Consider the following 10,685-nt stretch of genomic DNA (forward strand, 5'->3'; position numbering starts at 1 on the left):
TGCCGGGTCCCTGGGGCTGCCGGGTCCCTGGAGCTGCCGGGTCCCTGGACTGCCCAGTCCCTGGGGCTGCCGGGTCCCTGGGGCTGCCGGGTCCCTGGACTGCCCGGTCCCTGGGGCTGCCCGGTCCCTGGGGCTGCCGGGTCCCTGGAGCTGCCCGGTCCCTGGGGCTGCCCGGCACCCCCTCCTCTGACCTGGCGAGGCTTCTCTGTGCTCCCGTGTGTGTCCATACTGTACTCACTCACAGAGGCACAACGCAAGCACAGGTGTTTTTTGTTTTTTTGTTTTTTTTTTAATCAATCTAAATATAGCAGAATCATGTTGGAAAAGTCACTTCCATTCAGAAAAGCAAAGCAGATGCAAACGAAGTGTGAGAATTCTGCTTGGGTCCGAGGCTTCAGGCATCGCACAGGGAGAACCGCGTGTCGCCGCTCACCTCCGGCAGGTCCAGGAAGGAGGCCCACGGCCTCGGCGTTAGTGGGGAGTGAGGTCGTCATCCTCGGGGAGAGCAGCTTACAGAGGCGGGGGCAAGGCTGCCACAGGCTGCTCAGAGGTCCTCACAGAAGCCCCGCCCCTCTGGTGAGGGGAGGGGCGCTGGCTGTCCTGAAGCACAGGTGCCCGGCACAGTGTCGGCAGCTGCAGGCTCCTGCTGGACTTCACCCTCAGAACAGCTCTACCGAGTATCACCAGCTCCAGAGAAGTCAACCAACCAAGCCAAACCAAATTCCACTGGACTAGGGTTTTAACTGAGATGTCTGGGTCCTAAAATCTGTGTTCTGGCAATGCAATAAGAAGTGGGAGCTAAATTATACAAGCACTGTAAACAGATGCTGCCCTGAATACAAACACAGAGATCCCAGAGAACATAAGAAATGTTTATAATAAACGGGTAAGAGAAGAAGGTAGAGTAGAAAATGCTCCTAACTCCTGAATAATGTAATTATTATCTCCTGAGCAGGCCTTGTGTGTGTGTGTGTGTGTGTGTGTTTTGTTTTGTTTTACAGAGTTAGACAGTGAGGGAGAGAGACAGACAGACAGAAAGGTCTTCCTTCCGTTGGTTCACCCCCCAAATGGCCACTACAGCTGGTGCTGCACCGATCCAAAGCCAGGAGCCAGGTGCTTCCTCCTAGTCTCCCATGTGGTGCAGGGGCCCAAGCACCTGGGCCATCCTCCACTGCCCTCCAGGGCCACAGCAGAGAGCTGGACTGGAAGAGGAGCAACTGGGACTAGAACCTGGCGCCCATCTGGGATGCCAGCGCTACAGGCGGAGGATTAACCAAGTGAGCCACGGCGCCGGCCTCCGAGCAGGCCCTTTGTAAGCACGCACAGAGGCTATCATCACCGCTTTCCCAGGAGAGGGGCCTGGGACCGGGCATAGTGTGCACCTGGCCAGGGACACAGCAGCTGAGCTGAGATTTATTGCAAAATCAAGCTGCTCTCGAAGGACCCACAGGAAACCTTAAACAATGGAAACATCTGAGGAGCAGCCGGGTACAGCAGGATTACCGTGGTGTTGGAGTGGGGGGCACTCTTCACCCTCAACACAGGCTGAAATCCCACCCTTGCTGTTTTCTAGGTGTGTGACTTCCTACTGGAAGCTGTCTCTGTGACCTTCTCTGTGAAACCTGGGTTCTCCCTCTCCCAGGGACAACGTCTGGGGCAGGGCGAGCCTGGGCCCCTCTGCAGCAGGTGCACCCGTTCTCCTCATTGCTCCTAATACCTCCAACCCCACCACCTCCAAGCACCACCAAGCAGAGAATCGTGGAGGTGCCAGTGAGGAACACCACTCGCTTTCCAGATTAGGAATCTGAGCCAAGTGAGTGGCAGCAAGTGGCAGAAAACGATGGAGCTCAGAGCTCGCTCCCTCCAGGCTGGGGCCCTCGCTTGCTCCTCCAGGGACCTGGACAGAAGAGGGCAGCAGAGGGAAACCAAAGGGAGCCACTGCCCTAGCCTGTGATAAGACCCCCACCAGCCACAATGGCTGGGGCTGGGCCAGGGGAGTCAGGAGCCTGGAACTCTATCCTGTCTCCCACATGGGTGCAGGGGCACAAGCACTTGGGCCATCTGCCGCCTTCCCAGGTGCATCAGCAGGGAGCTGGATCAGAAGTAGAGCAGCAGGGGCTCGAGCCATCACTCATACGGGATGCCAGAGTAGCAATGCCGGACCCAGGAGCAATCTGCTTCATCTCTCCTCAACTCAGCATTTTCCCATCTCTGTCTGACAGTTGGGTTCTCCCTGGTGTCCCACTGAGCGTGAATGAAACGTTGCACAGAACACAGGCAGGGGCCGGTGCCACAGCTCACTAGGCTAATCCTCCGCCTGCAACGCCAGCACTCCAGTTGGGGCGCCGGATTCTGTCCCGGTTGCTCCTCTTCCAGTCCAGCTCTCTGTTGTGGCCTGGAAAGGCAGTGGAGGATGGCCCAAGTCCTTGGGCCCTGCACCCCATGGGAGACCAGGAGGAAGCACCTGGCTCCTGGCTTTGGATCGGCGTGGTGCACCGGCCACAGCGCACCAGCTATAGCAGCCATTTGGGGAGTGAACCAACGGAAGGAAGACCTTGCTCTCTGTCTCTCACACTAACTCTGCCTGTCAGAAAAAAAAAAAAAAAAAAAAGCCAGGGCTGCAGTTCTCAGATTGTGTTCCCAGGCCAGCAGCAGCAGGGAAATGAGAGTTCCCAGGCCCCAGCCCAGCCCAGGTGAACTGGAAGCCCTCGGGGCAGGAGGAGCCCCAACGCCTCCAGAGCTGCGAGGCGCACAGAAGGGTTATGACCACCCACATGGCAGCCCTGAAGGTGCCTTTATCTAAACACTGCTGTCACAGTGTGGCCGGGGACTGCGGGGAGCAGAGGTGACCGTGCGCGTCCCCCACCAGCCCACCCTGCCTCCATGCTTACATCGGGCTGCAGGCTCAGACGACTTGAATGCAAGATCTCACAAGTCAGAAAATCACTGTTTAGAGGCTGTAAGGCATTCTGCACATGACCAGTTTTTGTGCCTGCTAACAAGCAACAGAAGTAATCCCATCAGCCAGAGGGGGCTTTGTGGCCTCAGGCTGGGCCAGAAGCACAGGGAGGCCCCAGAGCAGCACAGAAAATGCGGTTCCCACTGCGGAGCCCTGCGTGGACCCTTCTGCTGTACACCTGAGAGGTGAAAACGCGTCTGCACCTGTCTGGAGCGCAGCTCACTGCGAGAGTGCTAGACCGGCTCTCTGGTCTTCATTTCCAAACCTTCGCTCTCTCTCTCTTTTTTAAAGATGTATTTATTTACTTGAAGCCAGAGTTAGAGAGAGAGGGAAAGTGAGAGAGAGGGAGAGAGAGACCTCTGAGAGAGAGACAGAGAGAAATCTTCCATCAGTGGTTCACTCCCCAGATGGCCACAACAGCCAGGGCTGGGCCAGGCCAAAGCCAGGAGTCCGGAGCTGCTTCAGACAGGTCACCACGTGGGTGCAGGTGCCCAAGCACTTGGGCCATCTTCTGCTGCTTTCCCAGGAGCATTAGCAGGGGGCTGGACTGGAAGTGGCGCAGCCAAGACTAGAACTGTGACCCATATGGGATGCTGGCATAGCAGGCAATGGCTTACTCTGTGATACTACAACACTGGCCCTTCAAACCTTCTTCGGGCAGAATCTCAACTTTAAAACATGGACAAACCGGACCATATAGAACTTAAGGTTAAATGTGTTTAACCTTCCAGGAGCAGACGGCCCCAGGGCGGCAGCACCGTCTCCCTCCCAATCTGCAGATGTGTGAAATCTCTCACCAATGTAAGCCTTGGTCCGGGCAAATGGAAAGGGAACTGAACATACACACCTCCGAGGCAGGCGCATGGTCCCTAGATGAGATGCTGCATGGGATGCTGTGTGCATTACTGCAGAGAGCCTGTGTCCAAGTCCTGGACATGCTGCACACTCCCGAGGCCAGCTGCCCATCACTGCAGACTGCAAGAGGCGCAGGTGATGTCCTGGTAGGTGGGTCACTGCCACCCACGTGGGATGCCCACACTGAGTTCCTGGCTCCCGAGTTCAGCTGGACCCTGCCCTAGCATTCACAGAGTGAATCAGCAGGTGGCAGCTCTGTGTGTGTGTGTCTGGGTGTTTCTGTCTCTCAAATGAAGCAGATTTTTTAAAAAGCTTCCTGGTAAGTCGTAGACAAACAATACTAAACCAAAAGCAGAGGCTCTGCACGTTTTGTGAGGCAGCGTCCACGTCTCCTCACTCTCACGACACATCACAGCTCGCACAACCAACCACACAGGGACGTGGCGCTGAGAGAGAGCTACATGAGGACACGGGGCGGGGGCATGACGAGGACGAACAGAAATGCATTCACTGGAAAACAGGCTGGCAGGTCCCCAGAGACACACAATCACCGCCAGATCTAGCCACTCCACCCGTACAGGCACCGCCAAGAGAGCTGAAAACACACTCGCCGGCAGGTATGGGGTTTCCCTTGGAATGCTGGGAAAGTTCTGAAATCAGGCAGCGGCACTGCTTGCCCGACACGGTAAAGGCATGCAAACCACAGAACTTCAGGCTTTAAACGCTGAAGTGTATGTTACGTGAACTATATCTCAAGGGGGTTAAAACAGGGATGTGGTGCAGTACGTTAATCCTCCGCCTGTGCCACCAGCATCCCATATGGGCGCCAGTTCAAGACCCGGCTGCTCCTCTTCCGATCCAGCTCTCCGCTGTGGCCTGGGAAAGCAGTGGAAGATGGCCCAAGTGCTTGGGCCCCTGCACCCACGTGGGAGACCCGGAGGAGGCTCCTGGCTTCTGGCTTCAGACTGGTGCAGCTCCAGTCATTGCAGCCATTTGCAGAGTGAACCAACATATGAAAGACCTTTCTCTCTGTCTCTCCCTCTCACTGTCTGCAACTCTACCTCTCAAATAAATAAATAAAATCTTAAAAAAAAAAAGATGAATGCATTGTGCCCGAAGAGTGATTTTTATAACGTCCACAGAGGAAGAAAAAGCAAAACCAACACCAGCACCAGAGCCAAGCGAGACGCAAACCAAGCAACAGTTAAGCAGAAGGAAGAAGGAAGCCGACGGCAGCACCTGCAGACCCTTCTGTGCATGACGATGTCCCCAGCAACTCGGGGAGCCACTGCTGCCCCCTCCTCGGAGCACGAGGGCTCCACGGAGTCTCTCGGCCTTCTTCCAGGGGGGCACTTCAGACAGGGTTTGCCTCCGAGAGGCCGACTGCTGTCTACACCTGACAGCAATTCTTTTCTCAAAGACGTCACACCGCAGGCTCCCCACACCAGAGTCGGGAAGACAAGCAGGCCTGGGGGCGTGCTGCACACCGCACAGCGGGGGGCTGGGCAGCGGCTGGAGGAACCTCTCTGCTGTAACGACACAGGCTGCACATCCGCCCCTTCTCCTGGGGTCTCCTGACCCAGGCTGTGAAGCCAGCCTTCTCCCAAGAGTGACAGCCAGAGAGCACACTACTGCTGCCGACTCCTACCTCCTTCAAGGACTTTCCCCCCACTTAGCTGCCCTTCCAGGGACCCACACGTCTCAGCCAATTAACGAACTCTCCTGGATCTTTGGAATCAACTGATTCTAGACGCTGCAGTTACATGGAACCGACCCGGGGCTGGCGCTCTGGTGCAGCGAGTGAAGCCAGCACCTGAACGCCCGAATCCATGACTGTGGTTCCTGGCTGCCCCGCTTCCACTCCAGCTCTCTACTAAGGCACCGAGGAAAGAAGCAGAAGACGGCCCGAGTGTCTGGGCCCGGCCACCATGTGGGAGACCCGGGTGGAGTTCCTGGCTCCGGCTTTGGCCTGGCCCAGCCGTGGCCACAGAGGCCATTTGGGGAGGGAACCAGTGCATGGAAGGTGTGTGTGTGTGTATGTGTGTATGTGTGTATGTGTGTATGTGTGTGTGTGTGTCCTTTTCTCTTTGTAAATCTACCTTTCAAATAAACAAAACTTTCTGAAAACAGCATGCTTGCTCTGACTTTATGGGCCACAGTTACCAATAATCAGGTGTACGATGACAGAACAGAAGAGGAGATCAGAGTGACTAAAACTTCAGAAGTTGGAGGGCGGGTGGGTGGGTGGACTCAGAGCACCAGAGAAAGCAGCATGAAGCAGAAACGATCTCTTACTGGCCTGCAAAATCTAACATCCCGAGGATTTTTTTCTTCTCAGAGGGAACCATGAATGTGCCAGTATCAATAGGATTTGCGGGCCGGCGCCGCGGCTCACTAGGCTAATCCTCCGCCTAGCGGCGCCGGCACACCGGGTTCTAGTCCCGGTCGGGGCGCCGGATTCTGTCCCGGTTGCCCCTCTTCCAGGCCAGCTCTCTGCTGTGGCCAAGGAGTGCAGTGGAGGATGGCCCAAGTGCTTGGGCCCTGCACCCCATGGGAGACCAGGAAAAGCACCTGGCTCCTGGCTCCTGCCATCGGATCAGCGCGGTGCGCCGGCCGCAGCGCGCCGGCCGCGGCGGCCATTGGAGGGTGAACCAACGGCAAAAAGGAAGACCTTTCTCTCTGTCTCTCTCTCTCACAGTCCACTCTGCCTGTCAAAAAAAAAAAAAAAAAAAAAAAAAAAAGGATTTGCGGATTTCATGGTGAATGTACAAGAAGATACAGCATTGAACTATGGAACACTTGCCAGACTGTTCTGTTTACCGATAGCAGCCATCGTGGCAGAGAAAACCTGCTGCTGCCATGGAGGTTTATCACCAGATCTTCAGTCCGTGGAGCAGATTTGGAAAATTATGCTACCCACAGATGTACCAGATCCGGGTCTTCCCAGTGAGCTTCTGTGGTGTGACCTCGATGAAGATGCCTTAGGCGGGGGTGAAATGACAGGGGAGTGTCCTCCACGTTTGGTGCAGAGCGGCTGCAAAACTTCCCCCAAGCGTGATCTGGACCTTGTGTGTGGAGCCCACCAGGTGGCTGAAGATGGATGTGAGTCTTCTGCAAAGGGCAGCTGGTCACTCTGTTTTCTGCACCCAACTACTGCGGAGCGTTTGGCAATGCAGGTGCCACGAGCGTGGCTGAAACACTCACGTGCTCCTTCCAGATATTAAAGCCTGCAGGGAACAAGAGACCTGTAACACCTCCACGCTTCCGGCAGGCCTGAACCCGCCCTCTCAGAAAGCTCCGAATTATAGAACAATACTGCTCTGTATGAGTGACCGGGCATGTTTTCTCTGGCCCACATTCTTCATTCTGTGGTGAAACTGAGGCTTCTCCGTCAAAGCAAAGAAGTAACTTACTGTCCACCAGTTTATATAGGACTCCCAGTATCTACGACTTTTTTAAACTAAGATCTGTTAAAAAGAAGTGTGTTTCAGCTGATGACCATGTGGTAAAAATGAATTAAGACTTATTAAATGATGAACTTGTTTAAAAAAAGTCATGATTTCCAGAGAACACGAACCTTAAACACAAGCATCCAGAGAATAATAATTATGTAAGAAGCTCCTGGAAGTTAAAAGTCTGGCCAAACTAAAATTTTAAGTTGAAAAGTAAAGCAGAGAAAATCTTTTAAAGTAAGAGTAAAAATTAAAGAACTGGAAAATACGAAATAACAACTCAAAGCATGAGATGATCATTTTCAAGTATTTAATATCCAAATTACAGGAGTTCCAGAAAGAGTGACAAAGAAGATGGCCGGGAGGAAATTATCAGACCCTTCCTAGACCAAAGGATCTCATTTCCTAAGAGGGAGTCTCCGAGGGACCCAGCAAATGGACCAGCAGGCCCTGCCCCACGCTACAGAAGCACATCAGGCTGATACTTCATTCCCCTGGGGGACAGAGGGCTCCGGAAGTCCTCAAAGGAGGAAAGGGGACACAAAACAGGTCTCACACAAAGGGCTGGGGGTCACAATAGTGCCCCTTGCAATTATTTGAAAGGAAGACAAGGAGGGGGGAGGGGGAGAGAGAAAGAGATCCCCGACTGGGTCACTCCTCAAATGCCTAGAACAGCTATGACTGGACCAGCCCGAAGCTGGTAGTCCAGAACTCAGTCTGGGTCCCATGTGGCTGGCAATGACCTCAGTGCTTCCCAGGGTTTGCAACAGCAGGAAGCTAGAATCAAGAAGGAAGCTGAGAATCAAATGCAAGCACTCCGATCTAGGATACAGGCATCCCAAATGGCATCTTTTTTTTTTTTTCCAGATATATTTGACAGACAGAATTACAGAAAGAGAGAGAGAGGAGAGACAGAGACAGCGATCTTCCAACTGCTGGTTCACTTCCCAAATGGCTATAACAGCCAAGGATGGGCCAGGATGAAGCCAGGAGCCAGGAGCCTCTTCCAGGTCTCCCAGGTGGGTACAGGGGCCCAAGGACTTGGGCTGTCCTGGACTGCTTTCCCAGGTGCATTAGCAGGGAGTTGGATTGGAAGTGGAGCGGCCCATATGGGATCCTGGCATCACAAGTGAAAGCCTGACCCACGGCTGCTCCCCCATGGCATCTTAACCCCTACCCAGATGCCACCCTAATGGTACCTCCTTTTTATAGCAATACTGGAACAAGCACTTCAAAATTTCACAACAATTTCTAATCTCAAGTTTTATGTCCCTTAAAACCATCAATCAGATGAAAGGGCAGAATTAATACACAGCTCAAAACAGCCACTGTCTCACACACCCTCTAAGGAAGCTTCCAGGGAGGGGCTCCCAGGGAGCAGAAACATGGTATACTGGGTTTGGCTGTGTGAAGGCACTGACCAAGTACAAGTGGCACAGACAAGGAAGAAGTCCGTTTTTCTCTTCTGTAACAAGAAATCTCATGTTGACTCAACGAAAAAGTTATGATTAGGAGAATGGGTAACAGGGTAGCAGGTACTCCTTGATGGGGGCCAGGCACAAAATCCCTGTATCCCTTGGTAGAAAAATCAATGCACAGTACCTACAACTCAAGAAATGTTGAAGAAACAGCAAGTGAGCGAGTTATCAATTCTAGAGGAAGCTGCTCTAAATGACGGCGGCAACAGGGGAAGGAACAACTGAGAGAAAAGAACCAGAAGTAGGAGGGTAGACAGTGGCTGGTTTTGTTTGTTTGTTTGTTTGTTTGTTTTGACAGGCAGAGTGGACAGTGAGAGAAAGAAAGAGACAGAGAGAAAGGTCTTCCTTTGATGTTGGTTCACCCTCCAATGGCCACCGCAGCGGGCGCACCGCGCTGATCCAATGGCAGGAGCCAGGTACTTATCCTGGTCTCCCATGGGGTGCAGGGCCCAAGCACTTGGGTCATCCTCCACTGCACTCCCTGGCCACAGCAGAGAGCTGGCCTGGAAGAGGGGCAACCGGGACAGAATCCGGCGCCTGGACCGGGACTAGAACCCGGTGTGCCGGCGCCACAAGGCGGAGGATTAGCCTAGTGAGCCGCGACGCTGGCCTGTTTTTCTTTTTAAAATTTATTTTATTTATCTGAAAGGTAGAGTTAACAGAGGAAAAGAAGGAGAGAAAGAGAGAGAGGGAAAGAGAGAGAGAGAGAAAGAGAAAGTCCATCCGCTGGTTCAGAGCCAGGAGCTTTATCTGGGTAAATGGAACAGCCAGGAATCAGACCGGCACCCATGTGGGATGCCAGTGCGACTTTACCTGCTACGCCACAATGCTGGCTGTGTTCTTTTCACTACGAATCCTGAGTGTCAATCTGGTATTTTAAATTGTGAGTGGGATGGATGGAAGAGAAGATGAGCAGGTGGAGGCCAGGGGTCTGGTGTCACGGGGGCTGGCAATGCTCTGAAGCCCAGGAGGCAGGCCTCACTGAGTGAGCCCCTCAGTAGCAGGGACCCAGCCCACCAGGGAGGACTCCCGTTCCTGGAGATGGGGAACAAGACCTGGGCAGGCCAGGGCCCCAAGGGACTGGGGGGGTGACAGGTTTCCAAGGCAGGCAGTCAGGCCCAGGAAACAAGAAGAGACGAGGACCAGGGTATCTGGACTGAGACACAGAGAAGAACCAGTCTGGCCATCAACATGGCAGGTGCTGGGAATCCAGGGTGCTTGGGCTCGCTCCTTGCCTCCCTGTTGTGTGAGCAGAGGATCATGACCTGGCTAGCCTAGCTGACAAGGGCCACAGGGAAGCAAAACTGGAACCCAAGAGGTTTGACAGACTCTAGGTCAGCACCAGCTCTGAGCTCTGAGAGATTCAGGCAGCCTCTTCCTTCAACACGCCTGCTCTCCAGTGCCGGCGCTGTGGCACAGTGGGAAAACTGCCGCCTACAGTGCCGGCATCCCATAAGGGCACCGGTTCAAGTGCGGGCTCCTCTTCTACTGATCCAGCTCTCTGCTGTGGCCTGGGAAAGCAGTAGAGGATGGCCCAAGTGCTGGGCCCCTGCACCCTCGTGGGAGATCAGGAAGAAGCACCTGGCTCCCGGCTCCTGGTTTCTGATCAGCACAGCTCTAGCTGTTGTGACCATCTGGGGAATGAACCAGCAGATGGAAAACCTCTCTCTCTCTCTCTGCCTCTGCCTCTCTAACTCTGCCTTTCAAATAAATAAATAAATCTTAAAAACAAAACAAAACAAAAAACAAAAACAAACAAAAAAAACCTGCTCTGGAGAGAAAATGTGCACGGAGGCTGTCCAGAGCTGTTCCTTGCAACAAACACCACGCTGCCAATGAAACAGCCAGAGAGGAGAGCCCCTGCGTTCTGACCCGGGAGCCAGCACTTCTCACCTCCTCCTCCTGTCTGCCTCATGCCCAGAACACGGCCCCTGCGTGGGC

The 10,685-nt window shown here is 53.9% G+C and overlaps 1 protein-coding gene and 1 pseudogene across 3 annotated transcripts in view; one reads left to right on the plus strand and one right to left on the minus strand.

The window, feature by feature from the left end:
• The window catches only part of LOC149125987 (uncharacterized), a 171,737-nt gene that overhangs the window by 87,071 nt on the left and 73,981 nt on the right, over nucleotides 1-10,685 (minus strand). The gene's annotated exons all lie outside the window — the stretch shown is intronic.
• LOC103345119 (serine/threonine-protein phosphatase PP1-gamma catalytic subunit B pseudogene) lies at nucleotides 2,763-7,146 on the plus strand (annotated as a pseudogene).

The sequence above is a fragment of the Oryctolagus cuniculus genome, chromosome 6, assembly GCF_051225735.1.
Source record: "Oryctolagus cuniculus isolate XC-2025 breed Fujian yellow rabbit chromosome 6, ASM5122573v1, whole genome shotgun sequence".
NCBI classification, from domain to species: Eukaryota; Metazoa; Chordata; class Mammalia; order Lagomorpha; family Leporidae; genus Oryctolagus; species Oryctolagus cuniculus.